This window comes from Schistocerca piceifrons, chromosome 7, assembly GCF_021461385.2.
Source record: "Schistocerca piceifrons isolate TAMUIC-IGC-003096 chromosome 7, iqSchPice1.1, whole genome shotgun sequence".
In the NCBI taxonomy this organism is placed as follows: Eukaryota; Metazoa; Arthropoda; class Insecta; order Orthoptera; family Acrididae; genus Schistocerca; species Schistocerca piceifrons.
The window spans coordinates 208,014,876-208,032,055 of record NC_060144.1 but is presented as its reverse complement, the minus strand read 5'-3'; positions in this window follow the sequence as shown (position 1 = coordinate 208,032,055).

Below are 17,180 nucleotides of genomic sequence, written 5' to 3'. Positions count from 1 at the left end.
TGTATATATATATACTTCAAAGTATAATGTATTTAAAACAAAACTTACACACAAAATGACTTCCTATCACTCAAAATCACAAAATAATGAGCGTAAGGCATTGGTGGCTGGGAGACCCCTCGCGGGGCGGTTCGGCTGCCGCTCCACAAGTTCTTTAACGCCACTATGGTGAATTGCGAGTGAAGAGGATGAAATGATGATGAAAGACACACAACACCCAGTCATCTCGAGGCATAGAAAATCCCTGACCCTGCCGGGAATTGAACCCGGGACCCTGTGTGCGGGAAGCGTGAATGCTACTGCAAGACCACGAGCCGCGGACTAATCAGAAAATACACAGCTATGATACAAGACAAAAATTGGATGTACTTGAAACTTCCTGGCAGTTTAAAACTGTCTGCCGGACTGAGACTCAAACTTGGGACCTTTGCCTTTCGCTCATTTGTCTACAGAAATATACAGGGTGAGTCACCTAACACTACCACTGGATATATTTCGTAAACCACATCAAATACTGACGAATCGATTCCACAGACCGAACGTGAGGAGAGGGGCTAGTGTAATTGGCCAATACAAACCATAAAAAAATGCACGGAAGTATGTTTTTTAACACAAACCTACGTTTTTTTAAATGGAACCCCGTTAGTTTTGTTAGCACATCAGAACATATAAACAAATACATAAACAAATACGTAATCAGTGCCATTTGTTGCATTGTAAAATGTTAATTACATCCAGAGATATTGTAACCTAAAGTTGACGCTTGAGTACCACTCCTGCACTGTTCGATCGTGTGTATCGGAGAGCACCGAATTACGTAGGGATCCAAAGGGAACAGTGATGGACCTTAGGTACAGAAGAGACTGGAACAGCGCATTACGTCCACATGCTAACACCTTTTTATTGGTCTTTTTCACTGACGCACATGTATATTACCATGAGGGGCGAGGTACACATACACACATGGTTTCCGTTTTCAATTACGGAGTGGAATAGAGTGCGTCCCGACATGTCAGGCCAATAGATGTTCAATGTGGTGGCCATCATTTGCTGCACACAATTGCAATCTCTGGCATAATGAATGTCGTACATGTCGCAGTACATCTGGTGTAATGTCGCCGCAGGCTGCCACAATACGTTGTTTCATATCCTCTGGGGTTGTAGGCACATCACGGTACACATTCTCCTTTAACATACCCCACAGAAAGAAGTCCAGAGGTGTAAGATCAGGAGAATGGGCTGGCCAATTTATGCATCCTCCACGTCCTATTGAACACCTGTCGAACATCCTGTCAAGGGTCAGCCTAGTGTTAATTGCGGAATGTGCAGGTGCACCATCATGCTGATACCACATACGTCGACGCGTTTCCAGTGGCACATTTCTGAGCAACATTGGCAGATCATTCTGTAGAAACGCGATTAGCAGCTGTTTGTTACAACACGCAACTGAACGTCGGAGATTTCAAGCGTCAACTTTGGGTTACAATATCTCCGGATGTAATTAACATTTTACAATGCAACAAATGGCACTGATTAGGTATTTGTTTATATGTTCAGATGTGCTAACAAAACTAACGTGGTTCCATTAAAAAAAAAGTCGGTTTGTGTTAAAAAACATACTTCCGTGCATTTTTGTATGGTTTGTATTAAACAATTACACTAGCCCCTCTCTTCACATTCGGTCTGTGGAATCGGTTCATCAGTATTTGATGTGGTTTACGAAATATATCAAGGGGTAACGATAGGTGACTCACCCTGTACATGTGTTACTCAAATAGTTGCCATGCACAGAATACAGATTTTTGGAAGGGAAGGTGTATTTATAGGTTGGTCCAATGATATTTTTTTTATTTTGAGAATTACATTACAGGTTGTAACAATATTATGAGAAGGAATGTTGCTACTCACCATAGAGTGGAGATACTGAGAAGAAAAAGACTCTCACAATTAAAGATTTCAGACATTAAGGCCTTCATCAACAGTAGATACACATACACACACTCATGCAAATGCAACCCGCACACACGACTGCAGTCTCAGGCAACTGAAACCACACTGCGAGCAGCAGCACCAGTGCATCATGGGAGTGGTGACTGGCTGCGGATAAGTAAGACGAGGGGAAGGGATAGTATGGTGTATGGTGGGGGTAGTGGACAGTGAAGGGGAGGTGGAGTGGAATGTGTGTGTGTGTGGGGGGGGGGGGGGGGGGTAAAGTAGTGGGAAAGGAGAGAAATAAAAAGACTGTGTGTGATGGTGGAATGATGGCTGTATAGTGCTGGAATGGGAACAGGGAAGGGGCTGGATGAGTGAGGACAGGGACTAATGAAAATTGAGGCCAGGAGGGTTACAGAAACATACGAGGGCGGTTCAGAAAGTAACCTCCGATTGGTCACAGTGCGGGTTTTGGGGGGAGTAGCGACACCATCTGTGCGTTCACGCACTCAACAGGTCAGTCGGCGTCAAGCCGTGGTCGAGTGAACATCGTACCTGCGCTAGTTTAGTTTTTGTGGCAGTTTGAAATGTGTGCTGCAATAGAAAACCCCGCCAAATGTGAAGTGTGTGCTGTCATAAGGTTTTTTACAGCCAAAGGATATTCTGCAGCAAGTATTCATCGTGAGCTTTGTGCCGTGTACGGACCAAGAGTTATGAGTGAAGGAGTTGTCCGTGAATGGGTACGTTTATTTAAAAGGGGACGAGAAAACGTTCATGATGAAGAGAGGAGTGGTAGACCATCATTGGTGACTGACGAACTCGTTCAGACAGTTGATGCAAAAGTTCATGAAAATCGACGTTTCTCAATGTCGGAGTTGTCTACTGGTTTTCCACAGATTTCTAAGACTCTCTTGTATGAGATAGTGACAGCAAGATCGGGTTACCGTAAGTTCTGTGCATGATGGGTGCCCAAAATTCTTACCGACCACCACAAAACTCAAAGAATGGCCTTTGTATTAAACTTTCTGTCACGTTATGAGGACGAAGGAGAACCATTGTTAAACAGAATCGTGACCGGTGACGAAACCTGGATTAAGTACATGAACCCTGAGACAAAAGAACAATCAAAGATGTGGGCACATTCAAATTCGCCTACCAAACCAAGAAAAGCCTCGCAAGATTTTTCTGCCAGAAACGGTGTTTTGGGATGCCAAAGGGGTGTTGTTGGTTGAATTCATGGAACGTGGTACGACCATTAATCAAGACGTGTACTGTGAAACAATAAAAAAGTTACGACGGGCTATACGGAACAAACGCCGTGGTATGCTGACTTCCGGTATTGTTTTTTTGCACAATAACGTCCGTCCTCACTCTGCTCGCAGAACAACGGTCCTTCTTGAGCCCTTCAAGTGGGACGTTATCAACCATCCACCTTACAGCCCAGACCTGGCGCCAAGTGATTATCACCTCTTCATGCATTTGAAGAAATGGCTCGGGTCACAGCGGTTTGATGACGACGAAGAGCTCAAAGATGCGGTCACAGGCTGGCTCCAGGCACAAGCGGGTGATTTTTATGCAGAAGGAATTTCAAAGCTTGTGAAGAGATACGATAAGTGTCTCAATCGCTATGAAGACTATGTAGAAAAATAGTGCAAAGATGTAGTTGTAAGATGTATATATTAAAATATTTTTATTTAACTTGGTGTATTTTTTTAAATCAACCGGATGTTACTTTCTGAACGGCCCTCGTAGAATGAATTACAGGGAAAGTTCTTAAGTGTACAATTCAGAAAAGCTGGTGTTAGTGGAAAGGATACATATGGCACAGGCTGTGAAGCAGTCATTGAAGTGAAGCATATCATGTTTAGCAGCATGTTCAGCAACAGGGAGGTCCACTAGTTTCTTGGCCACAGTTTGTCGAAACCCTGGTGGAGAATTAATACACTTGCTCCAGTCCTGGGTGGTACTGAGTTATGAGGGGAATGCTCCTCTGTTGCCAGACGGTGGGATTTGGTGTGGGGAGGGGGGGGGGGGGGGAGGTGAGAGACTGGAAAAATAACACACAGAAGATTTGTTTTTGTACAAACCCCTCATAACTCTGTACCACACAGGACTGGTGCAACTGAATTACATTCTCCACCAGGGTTTCGACTACCTCTTCTCATACCCTGAAATGAGAAATGTCCTGCCCACTATTCTCACCACTCCTCCCACAGTGGTATTCCACCACCCACCAAACCCACACAATATACTTGTCCATCCTTGCACAGGCCCAGCTCCCAATCCCTTACATTGTGGCTCATACCCTTTAATAGACCTAGATGCAAAACCTGTCTCATATATCCTCCCTCCATCACCTATTCCAGACTGGTCACTAATATCACCTATCCCATCAAAGGCAGGGCTACCTGTGAAAACAGTCATGTGATCTACAAGCTAAGCTGCAACTACTGTTCTGCATTATATGTAGGCATGACACCCAACAAGCTGTCTGTCCACATGAGTGGCCACCGACAAACTGTGTCCAAGAAATAAGTGGACCTCCCTGTTGCTGAACATGCTGCTAAACAAAATATCTTTCACTTCAATGACTGCTTCACAGCCTGTGCCATATGGGTCCTTCGCACTAACACCAGCTCTTCTGAATTGCACAGGTGGCAACTTTCCCTGCAATACATCCTATATTCCTATAACCCTCCTGGCCTCAACCCATGTCAGTCACTGTCCTCACCCATCTAGTCCCTTCCCTGTTCCCATTCCAGCACTACACAGCTGTCATTCTACCACCACACACAGCCTTTTTATTTCTCCCGTTTTCCGCTACCCCCTGCCCCCCCCCCCCCCCCAACTACTAAAACTCTCCCCTGCCATCCATCCAACCTGCAGCACTTCACTTTCTGCCACCCCAACATACTATACTTCCCTCTACCAGCCCCAGCCTCCTCTTTACCCCCACCTAGTTGACACTCGCGTCATGCACTGGTGCTGCTCCTCGGAGTGTGGTTTCAGCTGCCTGAGACTGCAGTCATGTGTGAGCTGCATTTGCGTGCCTGTGTGTGTGTGTGTGTGTGTGTGTGTGTGTGTGTGTGTGTGTGTGTGTGTGTGCGTGTGTGTGTGTCTGTGTGTGTCTATTGTTGACGAAGGCCTTAATGGGCAAAAGCTGTAATTGTGAGAGTCTTTCTGTTGTGCCTATCTGCGAGTCAGCATCTCTGCTATAAGTTGAGTAGCAACTTTCCTTCTCATAATATTGTTACATTCCATCTGGGATTTTCCATTTTTAAATTATAGTTTGTAAGTTTGTAGTGTGAATATTTAATAATGTAGATGACCAGTAGGAACAGTTTAAGGCTCAAGTGACACAAGCAGCCATTTATTTGGGGTGCCAAACTGAGAGGTGCACCAGTGTCACCCAAGAGCAAAAATAATATACAGCATGAGTCATGTTGAGTAGCAAAGACTGACTTCAGTGAAAGTATATGATAATAAAAGGGGAATTCAATAAGCAATGCCACACATTTCTTTTCTGGAAGTCAGTTGCTTTTACTCAGTGTTCCAATCATAATGTTATTCCCTACTCTTTTGGCTACAAAACCCTATTTTGTCTACAGTCTAGTAAATAGTAAATGTAGTGTGTCCCACAGTTTGCTGCAAATTTTTCATTGGACCCATTTCAGTGATGGGCATGTCAGTTTAAATTGGTGCTGTTGCTAGTAAGTGAACCTAGGCCCAATGCACCATTTCTCTTTGTATCACATATTAGTTGCATATATAAAAATTTTGATCCTGTTTATCAATTTTCAGTTTATTTCATGGCTAATTTCCATAAATTTAACTACTTACTTGTGTGTTTTTTATCACATCTAACAAACAGCTTATGCTGTAAACAATGTATGTTTAATATGAGAACTTTTTAAAAAAATTTCTGCCCTTTTCCTGATGTAAAGATAAGTAATTTATAAATTGTAGAACTAAAAAATTCCATTATTATTAAAGTAAAAAATTGCAGAAACTTTAAAGCTTCATTCTTCCTACACAGTTCAACTAGTAAAGTATTTCTATTCAAACCGTCTCAATGTTACGTTGGTTACACCATTCGCCAGTTGTTACTTGACAGACTGTGTCAGTGTTAACAAGGTTGAGATTACACAAGCATTATAATACAATAACAAATCACCATCTCTATAATACACTGAAGCACCAAAGAAACTGATATACGCATGTGTATTCAAATACACAAATATGTAGACAGGCAGAATATGGTTGTGGGGTAAGAAATGCCTATATAAGACAACAAGCATCTGGCACCGTTGTTACATTTGTTACTGCTGCTACAATTGCAGGTTATCTAGATTTAAGTGAGTTTGAACATGGTGTTATAGGCAGTGCACAAACAATGGGACACAGCATCTCCAAGTAGCAATGAAGTGGAGATTTTCCCATATGACCATTTCACTAGTGTACTGTGAATATCAGGAATCCCGTAAGACATCAAAATCTCTGACATCACTGCCACTGGAAAAAGATCCTGCAAGAACAGGACCAACGATGACTGAAGAGAATTTTTCAACATGACAATAGTGCAACCCTACCGCAGATTGCTGCATGTTTTAATGCTGGGCCATCAAAAAGTGTCAATGTGTGAGCCATTCAATGAAACATCATTCTGATGGGCTTTTGGAGCTGAAGGCCCACTCGTGTACCCTTGATGACAAAGCTTTACACCTCGCCTAGGCCTGTCATCATTGACATTGATCTGTTGATGACTGGAAACATGTTGCCTGGTCAGATGAGTCTCATTTCAAATTGTGTTGAGTAGATGGATGGACGTGGGGGGTATGGAGACAACTTCATGAATCCATGGAACATGCATGTCATGTCAGCAGGGGACTGTTCAAGCTGGTGGAGGCTCTGTAATGGTGTGGGGCTTGCGCAGTTGGAGTGACATGGGACCCCTGATACACCTAGATACGACTCTGACAGGTGACTTGTATGTAAGCATCATGTGTGATCACCTGCATCTGTACATGTCCATTGTGCATTCTGACACACTGGGACAGTTCCAGCAGGACAATGTGACACCTGACACGTCCATAATTGCTACAGAGTGGCTCCAGAAACACTATTCTGAGTTTAAACACTTTTGCTAGCCAACAAACTCCCCGGACACAAACATTATTGAGAATATGTGGGATGCCTTGCAACATGCTGTTCAGAAGAGATCTCCACCCCTCATACTATTACAGATTTATGGAGAGCCCTGCAGGATTCATGGTGTCAGTTCCCTCCAGTACTACTTCAGACATTAGTCAAGTCCATGCCACATTGTGTTGTGGCACTTCTGCACGTTCGTGGGGGCCCTGTACGATATTAAGCGGGTGTACCACTTCCTGTTACTCATTGATGTATCATACTTAATAAGATTAGGAAATGTTTTTAAGAGCACATGTTCACTAAATAATAATTAAAGTCATATAGTAGTGCATTCTTTAGAATTAGGCAGTCCAATTTGCTCCTTCACGGTCAAGACATTCATTCAAACTAAATAGTGGTTTATGATTGTGTGACATATTTCCTCAGAATTTCAACAACTCTGAGATCTGCATTTCAGTATTTAAATGACTGAATATTTTAATAGCTATTGCTGGAAAAAGAACCCATATCATGAATGTAGAGAAAGACAGATTGCTACTTACTGTACAGAAGGCACATCAAGCTGCAGACAGGCACAATTAAAAGACACTTACATACAGCTTTCAGCGACAGCCTTCAACAGTAAAAGAGTCACATGCCATTCACACACACAAGCAAGCACACATCAAGGTCTGAAATCTTAGACTGTGGATGGAAAATCACTTTCATCTGAAAATTACTAAGGATTCTTGCTATTTTGAAGAAAATATTTCCAATGGAGGGGAGAAAAGCTAGGAACTTTGCTGATGTGTTCTCCTCTTCATCCACTTCCCAGTTCTTGGTTGTAGCTGAAAATGTTTTAGCTTAGGATGCCCTTTTAATTTGCCAGGTCAAGTACCATTGTCTCTGAATCCTGTTCTTAAACGTGCAAGCTCTTTAGGTAAAGTATATGCATCTGACATTGTAGGGACCCTGTGGACAAGGGTTTTAAGCTCACTCATGGTCTAGGATGAGTGATGGCAACTTGAAGAGTGCAAGTACAGATCAGTGTGAGTGGGCTTATGGTAAAGAGAATGTCCCAGAGAGCCATCACTCCTCCGTCTAACCAAAACATCCAGGAATGGGAGATAACCATGTTTCTCTAATACCATAGTAAATTGAATGTTCCCATGAATGGATATAATATGTAAAAATTCAATTAACTAATCTTCTACATGGGGCCACACTATGAAAGTGTCATTCACATACTTCCAAAAAACAGTTGGTTTAAGAAATGCTGATTCAACTGCTCTTTCCTCAAAATCCTCCACAAAATAGTTAACCACCAGGGGAGACAAGGGCCTGTCCACAGTGATGCCGTAAGTCTGTTCAGAATATTGTTCATTAAATACAAAATAGGTTCAGGCAAGAGCACGTCAAAAGAGCATGTATCTGAAGAAGATGTATGGCCTTCTCAGTGATGTACAGGAAGACTGATCACAACCTACAACACGTGTACAATGACAGACATGTACTCTCCTGAATTCTTCTTCATCACCTCCAGAGAGTATCAAGTTGTTAAGACCACATGGAAGCATACTACTAAGACTGAATGGTGTTCCTAAAGTGCACAAAGAAGGTCTTCCTTTACAGCCTGTAGGGAGTAACACTGATGTCCCCATATATGATTTGGCCAAAGATCTTGCTTTCTTGCTGAGACCATTGTTTGGCAAATGTCCACATCATATAGAGAACTCTGCCAATTTTATCAACAGACTGGGGGCTCTCCAGCTAAGTTGTTTGTAGCTCTTAGTGAGTTGTGATGTAGTATCTCTTTTCATCAAAGTACCTCTTGCTCATTTCTTGACACTAATTGGTAAACAGTTTCAGTTGGACATCACTGCTTTGTTTCGGCATGCTCTTTCCTCAACCTGTTTAACGTTCAACCAAGAACATTTTGAACAGACTATAATGGACTCCATCAGAGTCACCATGGACAGCCCATTGTCTCTTCTGGTGGCTAACTTTCAATGGATGATTCTGAGGAAAAAGCACTTGAATCAGCAGTTCTTAAACCAACTGTTTTTTGGAGGTAAGTGGATGACACGTTTGTGGAGTGGCCCCATGGAAAAGATAAGTTAATGGAGTTTTTACATCATCGTAACTCCATTCATGAGAACATTAAATTTACTATGGAATTAGAGAAAGATAGTTGTCTCCCATTCCTGGATGTTTTAGTTAGATGGAAGAGTGGTGGCTCTCTGGGACAGTCTGTTTACTGTAAGCACACTCACACTCATTTGTACTTGCACTCTTCAAGTTGTGAAATATTCAGCAACAGACGTGATATCCACAGTTATAACACATGTAATAAGGAAACCATCGTCATGACAGTCTGTTGACTCTCCATGATATGGGTCAACCAATGGAAACTCCAGGTGGGCGTACCAACAATGTAGGGAAAGACAGATTGCCACTTACCATATCAGTTTCTTTGGTGCTTCAGTGTATTATAGAGATGGTGATTTGTTATTGTATTATAATGCTTGTGTAATCTCAACCTTGTTAACACTAACACAGTCTGTCCAGTAACAACTGGCGAATGGTGTAACCAAGGCAACATTGAGATGGTTTCAATAGAAGTACATTACTAGTTGAGCTGTGTAGGAAGACTGAAGCTTTAAAGTTTCTGCAATTTTTTACTTTAATAATAATGGAAATTTTTAGTTCTACAATTTATAAATTACTTAACTTTACATCGGGAAAAGAGCAGAAATATTTTTAGAAAGTTCTCTAATTTTATAAATGATTAATGGAAAATCTCATATAAAGATGTGAAACAAATACTAATAAAGAGATAGAGGGGTTGGCCAGTACTTACCGCAGCTCAGCACAGCCGATAGATAACACAAAACAGGACAGGAATGTAAATTTTCTGTCCGGTTTTGTGTTATCTATTGGCTGTACTGAGCTGAGGTAAGTACTGCCAACCCCTCTATCTCTTTGTTAGTATTTGTTTGACATCTCTAATTTTATAGTAGCATATTAAACATACAATGTTTACAGCATAAGTTGTTTGTTAGATGTGATAAAAAACACGCAAGTAAGTAGTTAAATTTATGGAAATTAACCATGAAATAAACTGAAAATTGATAAACAGGATCAAAATTTTTGTATATGCAACTAATATGTGATACAAAGAGAAATGGTGCATTGGGCCTAGGTTCACTTACTAGCAACAGCACCAATTTAAACTGACATGCCCATCACTGAAATGGGTCAAATGAAAAATTTGTAGAAAAACTGTGAGACACACTATATTTACTATTTATTAGTCTGTAGACATAAAACTAAAAATGTTGTTATTATATATGCAGGATAGATCACAATTAATAGAAAAGACTGGCACATGTGAAAGTATATAGGAAGACAAGAAAAATTTTTCAGCAAACAGGAGTTAGCAAATGAGCTATTTTGGGATAATTGTGAATGTTTAGTTGGGAGATGCCATTGACTTCAGTATGAAACGTTGCCCTACTCAGTACAATTGTTTTTGAATGTTAAACATTTTGATTAATTTTGCATCTTCCTGGACCCAGTTTTCACTCATAGCCTACACTACCTTGTGGAATGTTGATGAATGTTTTATGAGCATGATGGGTCAATGGAACATAATCCTGCTTGTATAAGATTGCAGTTAACACACCAATATGGTGCAAGATAGATATGATAAGTAGCACTTGGTGGACAGTATTTGATAAAGAAGTCAGTGGTGGCTCATAGCCATACATTCCAAACTGCGTTGGATCAACCTGAGTGCAGAACCATGTGTACAAGTACATTTTTGCTTCTACGAGGGGCATTCAATGAGCAATGCAATACATTTTTTTCTCAGCCAGTTTCAGTTGAAAAAAATGCCAAATTTTCTGTGGAAATCATGGGATATTCCAGCTTCAGCCCTTATAGTGTGTGAAGGTCTATAGATGCCTTCAAAATGGATTAGTATGTAATAGTGGTGCATTCCAAGTATAGAGCTGTCTGTAAACTTCTTTTGGCAGAAAACCAGATCATCATAGATGTTCATAGGCAGTTGCAGAATGTCTACAGAGACCAGGCAGTGAACAAAAGCATGATGAGTGATTGGGGAAGGGGTGTGACATTATTACATCAAGGTTGAATTAACCTGCCCAATACCCTATGTATTGTATTAGTGGAGGTCACGAAACTTCTTTCCTCATTGACCCAACAGTTTGTATCTAGCACATTTTGACTTCTATCTGTTTGGGCCAATGATGGATGCACTCTGCAGGAAGCATTATGTGGATGATGGGGAAGTTATTGATGCGGCAAGACACTGATTCCAACGTTGACCAACAGAGTGTACAATTCAGGCATACAGGCCTTCCCAGTAAGGCAGCAAAAGACCTTAGCACTGAATGGAGAGTATGTTGAAAAATAGGGTTTTGTAGCCAAAAGAGTAGAGAATAACATTATGATTGGAACACTGAGTAAGAGCAACTTACTTCCAGAAAAAAATGTGTTGCATTGCTTATTGAATGCCCCTTTTATTATGGTATCCTTTCACTGAAGTCAGTCTTTGCTACTCAAAATGACTCATGCTGTATATTATTTTTGCTCTTGGGTGACACTGGTGCACCTCTCAGTTTGGCACCCCAAATAAATGGCTGCTTGTGTCACTTGAGCCTTAAACTGTTTCTACTGGTCATCTAGATTATTAAATATTCACACTGCAAACTTACAGACTACAATGTAACAATGGAAAATCCTGGATGGAATGTAACAATATTATGAGAAGGAAAGTTACTACTCACCTTATAGCAGAGATGCTGACTCGCGGATAGGCACAACAGAAAGACTCTCAATTAAAGCTTTTGGCCATTAAGACCTTCGTCAACAATAGATACACATACCCACACACGCAAATGCAGCTCACACACAAGACTGCACTCTCATGCAGCTGAAACCACACTCCGAGGTGCAGCACCAGTGGCATGATGCGGGTGTCAACTAGGTGGTGGTAAGGATGAGGCTGGGGCTGGGAGAGGGAAGTATAATATGTTGGGGGTGGCAAATGTAGAGAAATAGAAAGACTGTGTGTGGTGGTAGAATGACAGCTGTGTAGTGCTGGAATGGGAACAGGGAAGGGGCTGGATGGGTGAGGACAGTGACTGACGAGGGTTGAGGCCAGGAGGGTTACGGGAAAATAGGATGTATTGCAGGGAAAGTTCCCACCTGTGCAATTCAGAAGAGCTGGTGTTAGTGGGAAGGATCCATATGGCACAGGCTGTGATGCAGTCATTAAGTGAAGGATATTATGTTTAGCAGCATGTTCAGCAACAGGGAGGTCCACTTATTTCTTGGGCACGGTTTGTAGGTGGCCACTCACGTGGACAGGCAGCTAGTTGGCTGTCATGCCTACATAGAATACAGCACAGTAGTTGCAGCTTAGCTTGTAGATCACATGACTGGTTTTACAGGTAGCCCTGCCTTTGATGGGATAGATGATGTTAGTGACCGGTATGGAATAGGTGGCAGAGGGAGGATATATGAGACAGGTCTTGTGTCTAAGTCTATTAAAGGGTATGAGCCATGGCGTAAGGTATTGGAAGCAGGGGCTGTGCAAGGATGGGCAATTATATTGTGTAGGTTTGGTGGGCAGTGGAATACCACTGTGGGAGGAGTGACGAGGATAGTGGGCAGGACATTTCTCATTTCAGGGTACGACAAGAGATAGTCAAAACCCTGTTGGAGAATGTAATTCAGTTGCACCAGTCCTGGGTGGTACAGAGTTATGAGGGGTTTGTACAAAAACAAATCTTCTGTGTCTTATCTTTCCAGTCTCTCACCTCTACCCCCCCATTCCCCTCCCCATCAAATCCCACCGTCTGGCCACAGAGGAGCATTCCCCTCGTAACTCAGTACCACATAGGACTGGAGCAACTGAATTAATTCTTCACCAGGGTTTCGACAAACTGTGGCCAAGAGACTAGTGGACCTCCCTGTTGCTTAACATGCTGCTAAACATGATATGCTTCACTTCAATGACTGCTTCAAAGCGTGTGCCATATGGATCCTTTCCGCTAACACCAGCTTTTCTGAATTGTTCACTTAAGAACTTTCCCTGCAATTCATTCTATGTTTCTATAACCCTCCTGGCCTCAACTTACATTAGTCCCTGTCCTCACTCATCCAGTCCCTTCCCTGTTCCCATTCCAGCAGTATACAGCCGCCATTCTACCATCACACACAGTCTTTTTATTTCTCTCCTTTCCCCCTACTTACCCCCCCCCCCCCCAAACCCCCCTCCACCCACCACTGCCCTCTGTCTAACCTGCAGCACTTCACTGTCCACCACCCCCACCATACTATCCGTTCCCCTCCCCTCCCCATTGTCTTACTTATCTGCAACCAGTCACCACTCCCATGATGCACTAGTGCTGCTGCTCGCAGTGTGGTTTCAGTTGCCTGAGACTGCAGTCGTGTGAGCGGGTTGCATTTGCATGAGTGTGTGTATGTGTGTCTACTGTTGATGAAGGCCTTAATGTCTGAAAGCTTTAATTGTGATAGTCTTTTTCTTCTCAGTATCTCCACTATATGGTGAGTAGCAACTATCCCTCTCATAATATTGTTACAAACTATAATGTAATCATCAAAATTACAAAATATCATTGGACCAACCTATAAGTACACCTTCCCTTCCAAAAATCTGCAGTCTGTCCATGGCAACTATTTGAGTAACACATATATATTTCTGTAGACAAATGAGAAATAGTATGAACTAAAATGTATCAAAGTCTGAGGCAAGCAACCAGTCAAGTAAGACATATCCATAATGAATCCACAGTTAGCATTCAACATGATAAGATCCAAGCATAATGTGTGTATGTCAGTCTTATAATCAGTTAATACCTTTATAAAATCTTTGTACTACTATAATTAATCTAACAGTTTGATGAAAGGGTGCTCTTAATTATGATCATGTGAACAGGTTCATAGTATTTTATTTTATGAAAGCCAGTGATTCACTGCATACAGTAATGTTTATTTCTGGCTGCATAAGGCTAGAGTTTTATTAACTTTTATATTGTGAATAAATGATCTCATTCTGGGAACATTCCTGAGGCTGTGGCTAAGCCATTTCCCCGCAATATCCTTTCTTTCAGGAGTGCTAGTTCTGCAAGGTTCGCAGGAGAGCTTCGGTAAAGTTTGGAAGGTAGGAGACGAGCTACTGGCAGAAGTAAAGCTGTGAGGAGGGGGCATGAGTCATGCTTGGGTATCTCAGTTGGCAGAGCACTTGCCCACGAAAGGCAAAGGTCCCGAGTTCGAGTCTCGGTCAGGCACACAGTTTTAATCTGCCAGGAAGTTTCAAGTACATCCAATTTTTGTCTTGTATCATAGCTGTGTATTTTGTGATTTTGAACAATGGGAGGTCTTTTTGTGTGTAAGTTTTGTTTTAAATACATTATACTTTCAAGTATATATATACAAAGAAAGGGCAAGATCATCCTTTTTTGAAACAGTGGTCTACATGATTTGCAATTATGTACCCCTTCCATTACTCTTATATATTTTTTTAAAATTTTGAATGTTTTGATGGCATCTCCTGAATTTCCCCAGAACATTATCCCATACCGGAGGTGAGACTGTACGGCCATAATGTACACACTGAAGAGTGTTGTAGCTGGTACATTTTTTTAATGTGTGCAGCACAAATCAAGAAGATCTTAATTTTTTGTTCATTTGCTCAATATATGCCTTCCATTTCAAGTTGTCTTGTAGATGAAGTCCAAGAAGTTTGGTAGAGATTGTTTTGGCAATTGTCTGTTCATATAGCTCTAGATTGGGTGATACCAGAGTTTTTGTTTGTGCTGTGTGTTTGTCCGTAGCTACAGGTTTTCAAGTATTTATTATTAAGTCATTGTTAACAAAGTAACATGTTATCCTGTCAGTCGTTCCTCTTATGTTTTTTGCAATGGTTTCTTCTGAGTTTCCTGTAATTAGAACATTTGTATCATCAGCAAATTGAAAAAGAATTACTGCTTATGTTTAGGTGATTTACATAGAGTAAGAACAGAACATGACCCATTACTGATCCTTTTGGCATGCCATATTTAACAGTCAGTAGCTTGGAATTATATTTCCTAATGACATTATCCCCTTCCTGATATATTTTCAAATATCATTCCCAGTTCTTAAGATATGAGCTGAGCCAGTTATTAGCTGTTCCTCTCATGCCAAGATTTTTTAGCTTGTGTAACTATTATTCATGATTTATGGTGTTGAATTCCTTTGATAAATCTAAAAATATGACCATGGTAAGTTTTTTGTTGTCTAATGCTAACAGTGCTTCAAATAGAAAGGAGTGAACTGCTGATTTGAATGAACAGTGTGCTCTAAATTCAAGTTGAGATTCTGACAGAATGCCATTATCCTAAGAAGTCTGTTAGTTTCTTATTGAAGAGCCTTTCTAATATTTGTGAGAAAACAAAGAAAAGTGCCAATGGTCTGTAGTTGGAAATATCATCTTTGTTTCCTTTCTTGTGCAATGGCCTTACCTTTGCTATTTTCAAACATTATGGAAAAGTTCCTGTAACAAAAGATAGGTTACATAGGTGAGCTAAGGGCTCAGTAATCAAGTCCCCATATTACTTTATAATGAAATCAAGTGTATATCATCTACTCCTGCAGTGTGTTTCATTTTGAGACTTTTTATTGTAACCTGTACTTTTTCTACATTTGTTGGGTACAGGAACATTGATTTGCTTGAGTCTTTTTTCCCTGTTTCTGTATGATGTTTTCTATTGGTGGTCTGTTGTGTAGCTTCTCTGTTACATTTATAAAATAATTATTAAACATATTAGCTACTTTCCCTGGGTTATTAATGCTTTCCAAGCCAGCCTTTAATACAATATTATTAACTCTATTTATGTCAGATTGGGTTCCTTTCTTTACAATTTGCCAGGTTGCTTTGGCTCTGTTTTAACCAAATTCTACGTATTTGTCAGTATCTCATTTCATTTATTCCTTTATTATTTTATTTAAGATAGATTTACATTTTTTGACGTAACTGTCAAACTCAGGAGTTGTGTTGCAACGTCTTGTAGTAATGTGTAGGTACTGTTTCCTAGCACAAGATTTCCTTATACTACTAGTAATCTACTTGTTGAGTTTACTGGTTCGGGTTGTTTTGGCTTTCAATAGAAAAGCAAGACCAAAATAATATTTCAATATTTTCATGACTGTCTGAAACTTATCATGAATATTTACTGTACTATACACTAGCTCCCATGATTCTTGTTGAAGATAATTCTGGAAAGTTTTTACTGCAGCGTTACTAAAAGTTGTGCCCATGTGTGTAGCCTTCCTCATATACTTATAGGATGAATTAGTGTTTACACAAAAGCATATAGCCTGTGCATGATGGTCTGCCAGTCCAGCGTTAATTACAACTGATTTATAATTTTTTTGAGCTAATTATTATGTGGTCTGTGGTAGTACTAGAATGATTTGTTTCACATGTAGGGGAGTGGATTGTAATCTCCCAATTATTGACTGTTAATATGTTCATCAACTCAGATTTTGAATTACTTGGCTTATTAAAGTCTACATTTAGGTCTCCACATATAAGAACTGTATTTTGGTTTGTTACTACTCTTTTTTAGTAAAGTATCAAGCTCAGTGTTGAATTTTGTAAAGTGGCTATCTGGAGGTCTATATTAACATATTACAATTAACTTGGATGCTGGAATTTCTGTGCCTGATATCTCACAATCTTTCTCAGTGTTTAAGGATTCAACATTGTTTAAGTTACTAAATTTGATATTTTTTTGTGTATATGCAGTTCCCTCCTTGTGTAATCTGCTTTTTACAAGTTTGTGCCGATAACATATAATCTATTGTTTTCACTATCTTTAACTCATTTTGTTTCAGCCAGAGTTCAGTTAAGCAAAGTACATTAACAATCTGAGTTCACTTGATAGCAAGATTTCCAGCTCTCTTACTATATTTCTAAGTGACTGTATATTCTGATGAAGAAGAGTGACCTGGTGAGATTTTAAGTTTGTTCTCCTTACCTTTATTCCTGAATTTAAATTGTGTGGGGAATCTTCCTTCTTATC